The sequence below is a fragment of the Arachis hypogaea genome, chromosome 2 (genome assembly GCF_003086295.3).
Source record: "Arachis hypogaea cultivar Tifrunner chromosome 2, arahy.Tifrunner.gnm2.J5K5, whole genome shotgun sequence".
NCBI classification, from domain to species: Eukaryota; Viridiplantae; Streptophyta; class Magnoliopsida; order Fabales; family Fabaceae; genus Arachis; species Arachis hypogaea.
Window position 1 is genome coordinate 10,330,002 of NC_092037.1, and position 16,919 is coordinate 10,346,920.

Sequence of the window (16,919 nt, forward strand, 5' to 3'; positions counted from 1 at the left end):
CAGCAAATAAACAATAAATACACAACAACAATTTAGCAAATAAACAAGAACATGATTACAATGCACTCTTTCTGTAAAGTACAACCACAATATGAATAGGTTGTTTAAGGAAATTAAAAAACGAAAAAACAACAGCAGCCCAACAATTTAGCAAATTATCAACTTAACAAGTTCAAGAACAGAAAATCACAACAAAAACAAAAAAATTAAAAGTAACAGAAGAACACAAGAACAATTAACAAATTAACAAGTTCACAATAACAATTAAAATCTACCAGAAGAACACTAACGCAAGTGGAATCATCATGCTAATATGTTTTCTGCAAAGATGTTATTTGTGCAGCTAAAATTTCTTAATTACTATGATCCAATTATTCTAATTTCACATGCAATCAACTTACTAAGTTTCTAAAAGCTAGAAATTATAAAACCAACCAGAAATATGGTTAAAGCATTTCATCAAAGATGTTGAGTGCGGTAAAATTAAAAACGAAATAAGAGAATTCAAAGCTTAATTTCAATGTGACAGAGAAGAGAACATAACTATTGTAACTTTATTCAGTCTATGAAAAAATCCAAACCACTTCCAAATCAAATAATTACTTATTGTAATAGAAATCAGAAGATGCAGAGTTTGAAGAAGAGTATTGGTGTTGTGTGAGTGTATTGTCTGGTGGCGGGTTTAGGGAACTCACGACGACAAAAGAGAGCAGTTCGACGGCTGGGTGGAGCGCGCGGGTTGGTCGCAGAGTTTGAAGCTGAGCAACGTGGCTTCCAAACGAACGCGAACTCGAACGGTGAACAGCGAGTGAACGCGAACGGTGAACGCCGAGCGAACGTGAACGGCGAAGAACGCGAACGAAGACGACAGCTGAACGAAGACGTGAACGTGAACGGCGAAGAACGCGAACGAAGACGACAGCTGAACGAAGACGTGAACGTGAACGGCAAAGAAACGACGACGGAAGGACGGCTGAGCAGACAAAGACGACGGACGCCGAGCTCGAGGAAGCAGCCGCGATCGGTGACAGCGAACAGGGATTGAAGACTTGGAGCACGAGGGAAGATAGATGACGGATGGCGAACTTTGAGTGGGACGGACGGCGGCAGTATTCCACTCCTTGCGGCGGTGGTGTAGGCTTATAGTGAAAGAAAGAAAGGGAGAAAGGGAGAAAGAAACGAAGGAGCTTCCTTTTTTGTGTAAACCGGCCGGGTTCCGGTTCGGTCCGACCGACCGGTTCTCGTCCGGTTCAACCGTTTTTTACCGGTTTTTTTATTACCGGTTTTATATGCCTGACCGGATCGTTAATATTGTCAGTTTGCGGTTAAACCGGTCCGGTTTGAGAATAAGACATAAAAAAATAAGAGTATATACCCATTTTGGTCCGCAAAGAATTTCAAATAAGACATTTTAGTCTCCAACTAAAATTAATTACTCGATTGGTCCCTAACAATTAATTCCGTCAGTCACTTAGATCCTTGGCTCCGTCAACTCTAACAGAAGATAAAATGGTCCCTGAAAACTCTAACATGGGACAAAATGATCCCTGACAACTCTAACAAGGGACAAAATGATCCCTGACCTCTTTATTCGAAAACGACACTGTTCTTCCCCAATTTTTATCATATCTCACATAACCCTAACATTCATACTCTCCTTCTTCACCTTCACATTCTTCTTTTCCATCTTTTCCTTCCTCCTCTTTAGCTCCAAGATTAAGCCATGGTGTAATTGTCACACGTGTCGCACCTACCTCAATATATCATGGACCACACACTTCCTAAATCTTTGTGACTAAACTAGTACATCCACCTTCTCTGCACCTCACCCACTAAAAACATCTACTTCCACATCTTTGATAATATTACCTCCAACCCCGACAACGTCCACGACATCCTCAAGACCAAGTTCCACAACTACTCCAAGGGCATGTCTTTCTCCACTTTCCGACAAGCAATATAGATTGTTGGACATTAGGACATCATGAGAACATTCTCCTTTGACATCATATGCAAATTCTCATTTGAAATAGATACCGAGTGCTTCATTCCTTTTTTTTGGAGTCCAAGTTGACAGACAGCTTCGACCTCGCATCTAAGCTATTACAACGAGCAATGTCGCCGTTGTCGCTCATATGGAAACTGAAGCGATTACTAAACATTGGTTCGGAGAAGAAGTTGAAGGAAGCGAACGAAGTGGTGGACAATGTGATCATGGAGATGTTAGGGCAAGGAGGAGGGAGATGGCAATGATGACGACGAGTCTTAACAAATCAGGTTTGTTGTCTAGATTCATGAGATCCATCGAAGACGACAATTAGTTGAGAGACATAAGCATTAGTTTCCTGAGTATGAATTGATTAAGAACAAGTTGAGGATTTTTTTCTTGTGAACATTAAATTTATAGAGTGTACATTGTGTAGTTTGAAGTTATAGTGTTAGACTATTAGTGTTATACGAGATATGATGGAAATTGGGAGAGAACAGTGTCGTTTCCGAACAGAGGAGATCATGGGCCATTTTGTCTCCTGTTAGAGTTGTCAGGGATTATTTTGTCCTCCTGGTGGACGAAATTGTGATTCATACTTAAATTGTTGTTCGAAATTGATTCCCAGGTAATGGCCCCAAAAACTTGGTGCTCAATACCATGGTTTAAACATAATTTTACAACTTCGCTCAACTAACCAGCAAGTGTACTGGGTCGTCCAAGTAATAAACCTTACGTGAGTAAGGGTCGATCCTACAGAGATTGTTGGTATGAAGCACGCTATGGTCATCTTGTAAATCTCAGTTAGGCAGATAATAAATGGTGATGGAGTTTTCGAATAATAATAATAAATAAACAGAAAATAAAGATAGAAATACTTATGTAGATCATCGATGGGAATTTCAGATAGGCGTATGAAGATGTTGTGCTCCTTCTAAATCTCTGCTTTCCTACTGCCTTCATCCAATCCTTCTTACTCCTTTCCATGGCAAGCTGTATGTAGGGCATCACCGTTGTCAATGGCTACATCCCATCTTCTCAGTGAAAAAGGTCCAAATGCTCTGTCACAGCACGGCTAATCATCTGTCGATTCTCAATCATGTTGGAATAGAATCCCTTGATTCTTTTGTGTTTATCATCACGCCCAACAATCGCGAGTTTGAAGCTCATCACAGTCATTCAATCCCGGAATCCTACTCGAAATACCATAGACAAGGTTTAGACTTTCCGGATTCTCATGAATGCCGCCATCAATTCTGGCTTATACCACGAAGACTCTGATCTCACAGAATGGAAGGCTCGGTCGTCAGGTGAGGGCAACCATGCATCGTGCATCAGGAATCCACGAGATACATACTCTAGCTTTCGCTTGTAGAACGGAAGTGGTTGTCAGGCACGCGTTCATAGGGACGGATGATGATGAGTGTCACGGATCATCACATCCATCAGATTGAAGTACGAGTAGTATCTTAGAATAGAAATAAGATTGAATTTGAATAAAAGATAGTAGTAATTGCATTAAAACTCGAGGTACAGCAGAGCTCCACACCCTTAATCTATGGTGTGTAGAAACTCCACCGTTGAAAATACATAAGTGATGAAGGTTCAGGCATGGCCGAATGGCCTGCCCCCATAAACGTGATCAATAGTCTCCTAAGATGAATAATAGAATAAAACTGAGACCAAAGATGTAACGTGGTCAAAAGACACTGAATACACTAGTAAAAAGTTCTATTTATACTAGACTAGCTACTAGGTTTTACAAAAGTAAGTAATTGATGCAGAAATCTACTTCCGGGGCCCACTTGGTGTGTGCTTGGGCTGAGCTTGAGCTTTACACGTGCAGAGGCTTCTATTGGAGTTGAACGCCAAGTTGTAACGTGTTTTTGGCGTTCAACTCTGGTTCGTGAAGTGTTTCTGGCGTTTGACTCCAGAATGCAGCATAGAACTGGTTTTGATCGCCAGTTTACGTCATCTAATAACGAATAAAGTATGGACTATTATATATTGCTAGAAATCTCTAGATGTCTACTTTCCAAAACCGTTGAGAGCTCACCATTTGGAGTTCTGTAGCTCCAGAAAATCGATTTTGAGTGCAGGGAGGTCAAAATCCAACAGCATCAGCAGTCCTTTGTCAGCCTTTTATCAGAGTTTTCCTCAGGTCCCTCAATTTCAGCCAGAAATTACTTGAAATTACCTAAAATCACAGAAAAACACACAAACTCATAGTAAAGTCCAGAAATGTGAATTTAGCATAAAAACTAATGAAAACATCCCTAAAAGTAGCTAGATCCTACTAAAAACTATCTAAAAATAATACCAAAAAGCGTATAAATTATCCGCTCATCACAACACCAAACTTAAATTGTTGCTTGTCCCCAAGCAACTGAAAATCATTTAGGATAAAAAGAAGAGAATATACTATAAATCCCAAAATATCAATGAATATTAATTCTAATTAGATGAGTGGGACTTGTAGCTTTTTGCTTCTGAACAGTTTTGCCATCTCACTTTTTCCTTTGAAGTTTAGAATGATTGGCATCTATAGGAACTTTAGAATTTCAGATAATGTTATTGATTCTCCTAGTTAAGTATGTTGATTCTTGAACACAGCTACTTTTATGAGTCTTGGCCGTGGCCCTAAGCACTTTGTTTTCCAGTATTACCACCGGATACATAAATGCCACAAACACATGTCTGGGTGAACCTTTTCAGATTGTGACTCAGCTTTGCTAAATTCCCCAGTTAGAGGTGTCCAGAGCTCTTAAGCACACTCTTTTTGCTTTGGATTACGACTTTAACCACTCAGTCTCAAGCTTTTCACTTGGACCTGCATGCCACAAGCACATGGTTAGGGACAGCTTGATTTAGCCGCTTAGGCCTGGATTTTATTTTCTTGGGCCCTCCTATCCATTGATGCTCAAAGCCTTGGATCCTTTTTACCCTTGCCTTTTGGTCTTAAGGGCTATTAGCTTTTTCTGCTTGCTTTTTCTTTTTCTTTCTAAATTTTTTTTCGCAAGCTTTTTGCTTTTTCATTGCTTTTTCTTGCTTCAAGAATCAATTTTCATGATTTTTCAGATTGTCAATAACATTCTCTTTGTTCATCATTCTTTCAAGAGCCAACAATTTAACATTCATAAACAACAAGATCAAAATTATGCACTGTTCAAGCATTCATTCAGAAAACAAAAAGTATTGTCACCACATCAATATAATTAAACTAAATTCAAGGATAATTTCGAAATTCATGTACTTCTTGTTCTTTTGAATTAGAAACATTTTTCATTTAAGAGATGTGAAGGATTTATGGAATTATTCATAGCCTTAAGACATAGTTACTCAATACTAATGATCATGAGGTAGAGACACAAAATATAAACACACATATAACATAAAAACTGAAAAACAGAAAAAATAAGAACAAGGAATGAGTCCACCTTAGTGATGGTGGCGCTTTCTTCTTGAGGAACCAATGATGTCTTTGAGTTCTTCTATGTCTCTTCCTTGCCTTTGTTGCTCCTCCTTCATTGCTCTTTGATCTTCTCTAATTTCATGGAGAATGATGGAGTGCTCTTGATGTTCCACCCTTAATTGATCCATATTATAACTCAAATCTTCTAGAGAAGTGTTGAGTTGTTCCCAATAGTTGTTGGGAGGAAAGTGCATCCCTTGAGGCATCTTCGGGATTTCTTGGCGATGAGCTTCCTCATGCGTCTCTTGGGTTCCATGAGTGGGCTCTCTTGTTTGCTCCATCCTCTTCTTAGTGATGGGCTTATCCTCCTCAATGGGGATGTCTCCTTCTATGATAACTCCAGCTGAGTAACATAGATGACAAATAAGATGAGGAAAAGCTAGCCTTGCCATGGTGGAGGACTTTTCGGCTATTTTGTAGAATTCAAGGGAGATGACTTCATGAACATCTACTTTCTCTCCATTCATGATGCTATGAATCATGATGGCCCGATCCACAGTAACTTCAGATCGGTTGCTAGTGGGGACGATGGAGTGTTAGATGAACTCCAACCATCCTCTAGCCACAGGCTTGAGGTCCAGTCTTTTTAATTGAACCGGCTTGCCTTTGGAGTCTCTTTTCCATTGAGCTCCTTCAACACATATGTCCATAAGGACTTGGTCCAACCTTTGATCAAAGTTGACCCTTCTTGTGTAGGGGTGTGCATCTCCTTGCATCATGGGCAAGTTGAATGCCAACCTCATATTTTCCGGACTAAAATCTAAGTATTTCCCCCGAACCATTATAAGATAGTTCTTTGGATTCGGGCTCATACTTTGATCATGGTTCCTAGTGATCCATGCATTGGCATAGAACTCTTGAACCATTAAGATTCTGACTTGTTGAATAGGGTTGGTCAGAACATCCCAACTTCTTCTTTGGATCTCATGTCAGATCTCCGGAAACTCATTTTTCTTGAGCTTGAAAGGGACCTCAGGGATCACCTTCTTCTTGGCCACAACATCATAGAAGTGGTCTTGATGGGCTTTGGAGATGAATCTCTCCATCTCCCATGACTCGGAGGTGGAAGCTTTTGTCTTCCCTTTCCCTTTTCTAGAGGTTTCTCCGGTTTAGGTGCCATAGGTGGTTATGGAAAAACAAAAAGCTATGCTTTTACCACACCAAACTTAGAATATTGCTCGCCCTCGAGCAAGAGAAGAAAGAATAGATGAAGAAGAAGATATGGAGGAGAGGGAGAGAAGGTTGTGTTTTGGCCAAGGAGGAGAATATAGGGTTGTGTTGTGTGAAAATGAAGAAGAATGGAGGGGTATTTATAGTGGAGGGAGAGGGGTTACGTTTCGGCCATATTGGGTGTGTTGGGTGGGAAAAGGAATTTTGAATTTTGAAGGTAGGTGGGGTTTATGGGGAAGAGTGGAAGGATGTGAGTGGTGAAGGGGGGTAATTGGAAAGAGAGATTGAGGTGATTGGTGAAGGATTTTTGGGGAAGAGTGTTTATGGGGAAGAGAGTTTGAATGTGAAGAAGAGGAGAGAAGGTGAGTTGAGGTAGGTGGGAATCCTGTGGGGTCCAGAGATCCTGGGATGATCCTGTGGAGTCCACAGATCCTGAGGTGTCAAGGATTTACATCCCTGCACCAATTAGGCATGTAAAATGCCTTTGCATACAATTCTGGCGTTTAAACGCCGAAGTGATGCTTATGTTGGGCGTTCAACACCCAATTCCAGCATCTTTCTGGCGTTGAACGCCAGTTCCATGCTTGTTTCTGGCGTTCAGCGCCAGCTCTCCTTAGGGTATATTCCTGGCGTTCAAACACCAGGATGCTGCTTGTTTCTGGCGTTCAACGCCAGATCCATACTCTGTTCTGGCGTTGAATGCCAGCCAGATGCTCCTTACTGGCATTTAAATGACAGTAAGTCCTTCCTCCAGGGTGTGATTTTTCTTCTGCTGTTTTTGATTCTGTTTTTAATTTTAGTATTTTTTTTGTGACTCCACATGATCATGAACCTAATAAAACATAAAAGAACAACAATAAAAATAAAATAAATTAGATAAATAAAAATTGGGTTGCCTCCCAATAAGCGCTTCTTTAATGTCAATAGCTTGATAGTGGGCTCTCATGGAGCCACACAGGTGATCAGGTCAATGCTATAGACTCCCAACACCAAACTTAGAGTTTGAATGTGGGGATTCAATACCAAACTTAGAGTTTGGCTGAGGCCTCTCAACACCAAACTTAAAGTTTGATTGTGGGGGCTTTGTTTGACTCTGTACTGAGAGAAGCTTTTTATGCTTCCTTTCCATTGTTACAGAAGAACACCCTTGAGCTTTAAACACAAGGTAGTCCCTATTCAATTGAAGGACTAATTCTCCTCTGTTAACATCTATCACAACTCCTGCTGTGGCTAGGAAAGGTCTTCCAAGGATGATGCATTCATCCTCCTCCTTCCTAGTGTCTAAGATTATGAAATCAGCAGGGTTGTAAAGGCCTTCAACCTTTACCAACACGTCCTCTACCAATCCATAAGCTTGTCTTACTGACTTGTCTGCTATTTGCAATGAAAATATGGCAGGCTGTACCTCAATGATCCCCAGCTTCTCCATTACAGAGAGTGGCATAAGATTTATATTTGACCCCAGGTCACATAGAGCTTTTTCAAAGATCATAGTGCCTATGGTGTAGGGTATTATGAATTTGCCAGGATTTTGTCTTTTTTGAGGTAAAGTTTGCTGAACCCATGTATCTAGTTCACTAATGAGCAAGGGAGGTTCACCTTCCCAAGTTTCATTACCAAATAACTTGGCATTTAGCTTCATGATAGCTCCTAGATATTGAGCAACTTGCTCTCCAGTTACATCTTCATCTTCTTCAGAGGAAGAATAGTCTTCAGAGCTCATGAATGGCAGAAGGAGGTTTAATGGAATCTCTATGGTCTCTATATGAGCCTCAGCTTCCTTTAGGTCCTCAATAGGGGACTCCTTCTTGCCTGAGAGACGTCCCATGAGGTCTTCCTCATTGGGATTCATGTCCTCTCCTTCCTCCCTAGGTTCGACCATTTTGATTATGTCAATGGCCTTGCACTCTCTTTTTGGATTCTCTTCAGTATTGCTTGGGAGAGTACTAGGAGGAGTTTCAGTTACTTTCTTACTCAACTGGCCCACTTGTGCCTCCAAATTTCTGATGGAAGACCTTGTCTCATTCATAAAACTTAAAGTGGCCTTAGACAGACCAGAGACTAAATTTTCTAAGTTAGAGGTGCTCTGTTCAGAATTCTCTGTCTGTTGCTGAGAAGATGATGGAAAAGGCTTGCCATTGCTAAACCTGTTTCTTCCACCATTATTAAAGCCTTGTTGAGGCTTTTGTTGATCCTTCCATGAGAAATTTGGATGATTTCTCCATGAAGAATTATAGGTGTTTCCATAAGGTTCACCCATGTAATTTACCTCTGCCATTGCAGGGTTTTCAGGATCATAAGCTTCTTCTTCAGAAGATGCCTCTTTAGTACTGTTGGATGCATTTTGCCATCCATTCAGACTTTGAGAAATTACGTTGACTTGCTGAGTCAACATTTTGTTCTGAGCCAATATGGCATTCAGAGCATCAATTTCAAGAACTCCCTTCCTTTGAGGCATCCCATTATTCACGGAATTCCTCTCAGAAGTGTACATGAACTGTTATTTGCAACCATGTCAATAAGTTCTTGAGCTTCTGTAGGCGTTTTCTTTAGGTGAATGGATCCACCTGCAGAATGGTCCAGTGACATCTTAGAGAACTCAAATAGACCATAATAGAATATATCTATCATGACCATTCTGAAAATATGTCAGAAGGACATCTTTTGGTCATCTGCTTGTATCTTTCCCAAGCTTCATAGAGGGATTCACCATCTTTTTGTTTGAAGGTCTGAACATCCACTCTAAGCTTGCTCAACTTTTGAGGAGGAAAGAACTTAGCCAAGAAGGTCGTGACCAGCTTATCCCAAGAGTCCAGGCTATCTTTAGGTTGAGAGTCCAACCATGTTCTAGCTCTGTCTCTTACAGCAAAAGGGAAAAGCATGAGCCTGTAGACTTCAGGATCTACTCCATTAGTCTTAACAGTCTCATAGATCAGCAAGAACTCAGTCAAGAACTGGTAGGGATCTTCTGATGGAAGTCCATGAAACTTGCAGTTCTGTTGCATTAGAGCAACTAATTGAGGTTTCAGCTCAAAATTATTTGCTCCAATGGCAGGAATTGAGATGCTTCTTCCATCAAACTTGGACGTAGGTGCAGTATAATCACCAAGCATCCTTCTTGCATTATTGTTGTTGGGTTTGGCTGCCATCTCCTTTTCTTGTTCGACATTTTCAGCAAGGTTGTCCTTGGATTGTTGTAATTTAGCTTCTCTTAGTTTCCTCTTCAGAGTCCTTTCAGGTTCTGGATCAGCTTCAACAAGAATGCCTTTTTCCTTGTTCTTGCTCATATGAAGGAGAAGAGAATAGAAAAAGAAGAGGAATCCTCTATGTCACAGTAAAGAGGTTCCTTATTATTAGTAGAAGAAGAAATGGAAAAAAGAAAGGAGAATCCAAATACAAGAGTGAGGATAGGGGCAGTGATTTGAGATGAAGAGAAGTGTTAGTAAATGAATGAATAAATAGAATAAGATGAGAGAGAAGTTTTCGAAAACAATTTTGAAAATGAGTTAATGATTTTCGAAAATTAAGATAAAAAATAAAATTAAAATTAAAATTTAAAATAATTAATTAATTAAAAAGAATTTTTGAAAAAGAGGGAGGTATTTTCGAAAATTAGAGAGGGAAGAGTAGTTAGGTGATTTTGAAAAAGATAAGAAACAAACAAAAAGTCAAATAGTTAGTTGAAAAAGATTTGAAAATTAATTTTGAAAAGATAAGAAGATAAGAAGTTAGAAAAGATATTTTAAAATCAAATTTTTGAAAAAGATAAAATTTTGAAAAAGATATGATATAAAAAATAAGATAAAAAGATATGATTAAAATTAAAATTGATTACTTTACTAACAAGAAACTAAAAGATAAGATTCTAGAATTTAAAGATTGAACCTTTCTTAACAAGAAAGTAACAAACTTCAAATTTTTGAATCAATCATATTAATTGTTAGCATAATTTTCGAAAATAAAGATAAAACTAAGAAAAAGATTTTTGAAAAAATATTTTAAATTTTCAAAAATCATAAGATAAGAGTAAAAGATATTTGATTTTTTTGAAAAAGAATTTGAAAAGATAATAATTTTAAAGTTGAAAATTTGACTTGACTTACAAGAAATAACTAATTTTTAAAATTTTTTTGACTAAGTCAACTCAAGTTTTCGAAATTTTGAGAGAAATAAGGAAAAGATATTTTTTGATTTAAAAATTTTCAATGATGAGAGAGAAAAACAACAAAAATGACTCACAACATGAAAATTATGAATCAAAACACACGATGCATGCAAGAACACTATGAATGTCAAGATGAACACCAAGAACACTTTGAAGATCATGATGAACATCAAGAACATATTTTTGAAAAATTTTTGATGCAAAGAAAACATGCAAGACACCAAACTTAGAAATCTTTAATGCTTAGACAATATGAATGCACAAATGCATATGAAAAACAACAAAGAACACAAAACAAGAAAACATCAAGATCAAACAAGTAGACTTACCAAGAACCACTTGAAGATCATGAAGAACACTATGAATGCATGAATTTTTCGAAAAATACAAGAACAATATGAATATGCAATTGACACCAAACTTAAAACATGACACAAGACTCAAACAAGAAACACAAATTTTTTTTTATTTTTATGATTTTATTATTTTTTTATTTTATTTTATATTTTTCGAAAAACATATAGGAAAAAGAAAATAAGAAATTCAAAATTTTTAAGAAGAATTCTAGGAATCTTTCAATGTTAGCCTAAAGCTCCAATCCAAGGGTTGGACATGGCTTAATAGCCAGCCAGCTTTAGGATATAAATCAGTCATATAATAGCTGATATTTCAATTAACTTGCCTCTATGCTGATGATTGGAAGCCTCAATCCAAAAGAATTTGGATATGGCTTTACAGCCAGCCAGGCTTCAACATGCTTCATGAAACACTAGAATTCATTCTTAAAAACTCTGAAGGATTTTTCGAAAACAGAGGGAAAAAATTTTTTTTGAAAGATTTTTGAAATTTTTTTTTGAAAATAAACGAAAAGAAAATTACCTAATCTGAGCAACAAGATGAACCGTCAGTTGTCCATACTCGAATAATTCCCGGCAATGGCGCCAAAAACTTGGTGGATGAAATTGTGATTCATACTTAAATTGTTGTTCAAAATTGATTCCTAGGTAATGGCCCCAAAAACTTGGTGCTCAATACCATGGTCTAAACATAATTTCACAACTTCGCTCAACTAACCAGCAAGTGTACTGGGTCGTCCAAGTAATAAACCTTACGTGAGTAAGGGTCGATCCCACAGAGATTGTTGGTATGAAGCAAGCTATGGTCATCTTGTAAATCTCAGTCAGGCGGATAATAAATTGTGATGGAGTTTTCGAATAATAATAATAAATAAACAGAAAATAAAGATAGAAATACTTATGTAGATCATCGATGGGAATTTCAGATAGGCATATGAAGATGCTGTGCTCCTTCTGAATCTCTGCTTTCCTACTGCCTTCATCCAATCCTTCTTACTCCTTTCCATGGCAAGCTGTATGTAGGGAATCATCGTTGTCAATGGCTACATCCCATCCTCTCAGTGAAAAAGGTCCAAATGCTCTGTCACGGCACGGCTAATCATCTGTCGGTTCTCGATCATGTTGGAATAGAATCCCTTGATTCTTTTGCGTTTGTCATCATGCCCAACAATTGCGAGTTTGAAGCTCGTCACAATCATTCAATCCCAGAATCCTACTCGAAATACCACAGACAAGGTTTAGACTTTCCGAATTCTCATGAATGCCGCCATCAATTCTGGCTTATACCATGAAGACTATGATCTCACGGAATGGAATGCTCGGTTGTCAGGCGAGGGCAACCATGCGTCGTGCATCAGGAATCCAAGAGATACACACTCTAGCTTTCGCTTGTAGAACGGAAGTGGTTGTCAGGCACGCGTTCATAAGGACGGATGATGATGAGTGTCATAGATCATCACATCCATTAGATTGAAGTACGAGTAGTATCTTAGAACAGAAATAAGATTGAATTTGAATAAAAGATAATAGTAATTGCATTAAAACTCGAGGTACAACAGAGCTCCACACCCTTAATCTATAGTGTGTAGAAACTCCACTATTGAAAATACATAAGTGATGAAGGTTCAGGCATGGCCGAATGGCCATCCCCATAAACGTGATCAATAGTCTCCTAAGATGAATAATAGAATAAAATCGAGACCAAAGATGTAACGTGGTCAAAAGACACTGAATACACTAGTAAAAAGTTCTATTTATACTAGACTAGCTACTAGGGTTTACAGAAGTAAGTAATTGATGCAGAAATCTACTTTCGGGGCCCACTTGGTGTGTGCTTAGGCTGAGCTTGAGCTTTACACGTGCAGAGGCTTCTTTTGGAGTTGAACGCCAAGTTGTAACGTGTTTTTGGCATTCAACTCTGGTTCGTGACGTGTTTCTGGCGTTTGACTCCAGAATGCAGCATAGAACTAGAGTTGAGTGCCAGTTTATGTCATCTAATCACGAATAAAGTATAAACTATTATATATTACTGGAAAGCTCTGAATGTCTACTTTTCAACGCCTTGAAGAGCGCACAATTTGGAGTTCTATAGCTCCAGAAAATTCATTTTGAGTGCAGAGAGGTCAGAATCCAACAACATCAGCAGTCCTTTGTCAGCCTTTTATCAGAGTTTTGCTTAGGTCCTTCAATTTCAGCCAGAAATTACCTGAAATCACAGAAAAACACACAAACTCATAGTAAACTCCAGAAATGTGAATTTAGCATAAAAACTAATGAAAACATCCCTAAAAGTAGCTAGATCCTACTAAAAACTATCTAAAAACAATGCCAAAAAGCATATAAATTATCCGCTCATCACCTCCGTTAGAATTAATGGAGTAAAGGACCTAAGTGACTGATGGAGTTAATTGTTAGGGACCAATCGAATAATTAATTTTAGTTGGGGACTAAAGTGTCGAATCTAAAATTCTTTGAGGACCAAAATGGGTATATACTCAAGAACTAAAGGGATTTGGATATTCTAAAGTTTGAATTTCATTTTAGAGAATAAAGTATGATCTTCTATCCTTGAATAGTTTCTCTTTTATATTTATTTTTGGTCTCACCTATGAAATCAATGATGAGAGATCACACTTTACTCTCCAAAGTGAAATTCAAACTTTAGAGGATCCAAATCCAAAATAAGGACATAAAATTTTATATTTTTGTATTTTATTTGGTGATAAATTAGAATAAATTATAAAAATTTAATTTTTTTATTTTTTATTTAAAAAATTTGAAACAAAAAATATAATAATAAAAAATATAATTATGAAAAAATAACAAAAATAATGAAAGAAAAAATAAAAAATAAGTTATGTTTTTTGTTAGTATTTCTGTGTTTTTTTTGTCATGATAGATACAAAATACACTAATTCAGTGTTTCTAGATACATTATTTTTGTCCATGTCTCTTCTGTCAAATACGATTTTGTATCTTTGTGTCTCTTGTCTTCGTAAACAAACGCAGCCTAACATAAAAATTCAGTGGTTCGGACCATTCAGACCGAACCGATGATCCACTCGGCCAAATTACCGAATCACTAGATTATTATTGGTTCAACTGTTAGATCACTGATTAAACTGGTCTTATTTATTAAAAATATAAAATAGTCAATCATCAAATATTAAACTTATATCAGTAGAAAATAAATATTTTTACTAATATTTTTAACAATAATAAATTTAATTTCTAAAAATAACTATTAGAAAATTCTAATTAGCATTAAACCTATATTAATACAATCATATAATAGTAACAATAAGAGTAACGATCAAGTATTAAATTTGAATAATGCTACACATCTAAGTTTTTTTGTTAATCAAGTTTAACTAAGTTGGTCTAACATAACAAAAATCAGTTATAACTATTATTATTCCAAGTCATGTTATTTAACTTAGTTGAACTTGATTCGTAAAAAAAAAAAAGAGAAAATTTCACTCCCCTTTCCTCTATTTTATAAATGTACATTTCTCTCCTTTCTAACTTTTAAAAAATCTCCTCTTTAATCTTTAATCCATTTCAAATTTTTCTGTGTTAACTAATGTTAATTTTATCCATTTTTTAAGAAAAAATAAAATATTTTTTAAAAAATACCTATTAGCAAAAATTTTAATGTTAAAATAATATATATAAATATCAAAAAATTAATAGTAAAATATAAAAAAATTGTTATCGAAAATTTTAGTAAAATCATAATTTAATAATTAAAATATTGTTGAAGGGTATTTTAGAAAAAAATAATATAATTATTAAATTTTTTTAAAAATACAATTTAATCAATAAAAAAATAATTTATTAAAGGGTATTTTGGTAAGCAAAATTTAATGATAAAAAATAAAATTTTTTTAATGGGTATTTTTTTAAAAATAATTTATTTTTTCTTAAAAAATAGATAAAGTTAACATTAGTTAACACAAAAAAATTAAAATAGATTAAAGAGGAGGTTGTTTAAAAGTTAGAAGGGAGAAGAATGTACATTTATAAAATAAAAGGAAGAAGAATATCATTTTAATATCTCATAGAAGAGAAGAATAAAATTTTCTCTGAAAAAACTTAGATATATAGTATTATTCATTAAATTTACATTAAAACGGCAATAATCAAATATTAATACAGTTATAATCAAATATCAAATTTACATTAAAAGAGCAACCATTAAGTATTAAACCAACAACAATAAAGTGATTCCAAATATGACAATTCTATATTAAGATGTCATTGACGTTCATTAATAGTGTTAATGGTTAAAAGTATAATTTGAAACGTATTTAAAATATTGAAAAAATTGAAACAAATTAAACGTTAAAAGATATTTTTAAAACTTTTAATATCCTCCTAACCCATTAACCGAATAATCCAATTTCATGCTATAGATTTTTTAAATAAAAATTGTAAATAAAATATCCTGTTTAATATAAGATGAGACAGATAATAAAATATCTTATTTGAAATAAGATGAGACAGATGCAAAAAATAGAATATATATATATATATATATATATATATATATATATATATATACTACAAGACAAACGATAGATGGCAGTGCTATTTTAGAGGCGATTTTAAATCAGCTGTTATCTACTAATTTAGTGGTGGTTAATGCAATAATTTTAGAAAAAACCCCAAATATTTATACATTTTCTCGTAGCTTCGCCCTTCTTTCTCCTAAATCTCAATCTCATTTTGTGTTTACTTTAACAATTATCAGAGTTCTCTCTCTCTCTCTCTCACACACACACACACACATTTTCATCATCGTCTTTGCGGCGGTTTCAAGATCTCTCAACATCATTCTCTTTACGCCTTGTTCCTCTACCTCCTTTGCTCTGCCAGATCTGCTCGCCATCTCCTCTAAGTTGTGCATGAGCGTCCTACAAGCATCGCCTCCAACCTCCATCAGCTCCACTACTGCTCATCGAAAGGTCTTCTCCTTCTTCCTTTCTTTATTTATTAGGTATTTTGTTTGTTTTTTCTCTTTTTTTTGCTAGGTTTTCATGTTTTTACAAGAGAAGCACCCCCTTACCCATTTCAAACGATGCTTCTGTCCAAGATCTGCTCGCTATTCATGTGCTACTTGGTTGAGATTATGTCTTTATTTAACTTGGTTCAGATTTCTTTATCTATTATTTAGTTCCAAATCCATCCTTTTTTCTTTTTGATTTAGTTTCAGTTTATTTTTTTATTTTATTTTTGTTCTTGTCAAGAATACAAACAAAAGATGGTAAAAAAAAATCCAATCTACCAACAATACATCGGTGCCACCGCGTCGCCCTGCACCTCGAGTTTGAGGGTCAATGTGGGTTATTTCTCTGGAGATACAAAATGATTAATAATTATGGCACTTTTCGGAATTTTTTGTTGAGTTTGAGTGATTTATGTAGTGATGCTTTACTTGTTGTTTGTGCCATTGGACTATTTAATTAAGAAGTGATTGAACTGGATGAACAAACATTTTGGGGATTCTGTGCCAACTCATGGTGCCACAAGTGCTTCCTCTCACCCCGTATTTAATGCATGTATATGTAGTTGTAAGGACATAGATTTGTTTTAAAATTAAGAAAAGAAATCAAATTTCAACTATTTTTATATGTTCATCTAGAATTTTCTCACTTAGTGTTGGTAAAAAGGTGGGAAGCAGTGCATGGGAGATACCACGCGGCACTATTGCATTTCATGCATCAAGTAACCCTAATTTGTTCTCTAGTTCGCTTCCTGTTCTTGGGA

General features: G+C 36.0%; 1 non-coding gene across 1 annotated transcript; it reads left to right on the forward strand.

The window, feature by feature from the left end:
• The first annotated feature begins 9,275 nt into the window (after window positions 1-9,275).
• LOC112767007 (small nucleolar RNA R71) lies at window positions 9,276-9,379 on the forward strand. The gene has a single exon (XR_003184664.1). It is a non-coding gene; the product is annotated as a small nucleolar RNA R71 (small nucleolar RNA).
• The last annotated feature ends 7,540 nt before the right edge of the window (window positions 9,380-16,919 follow it).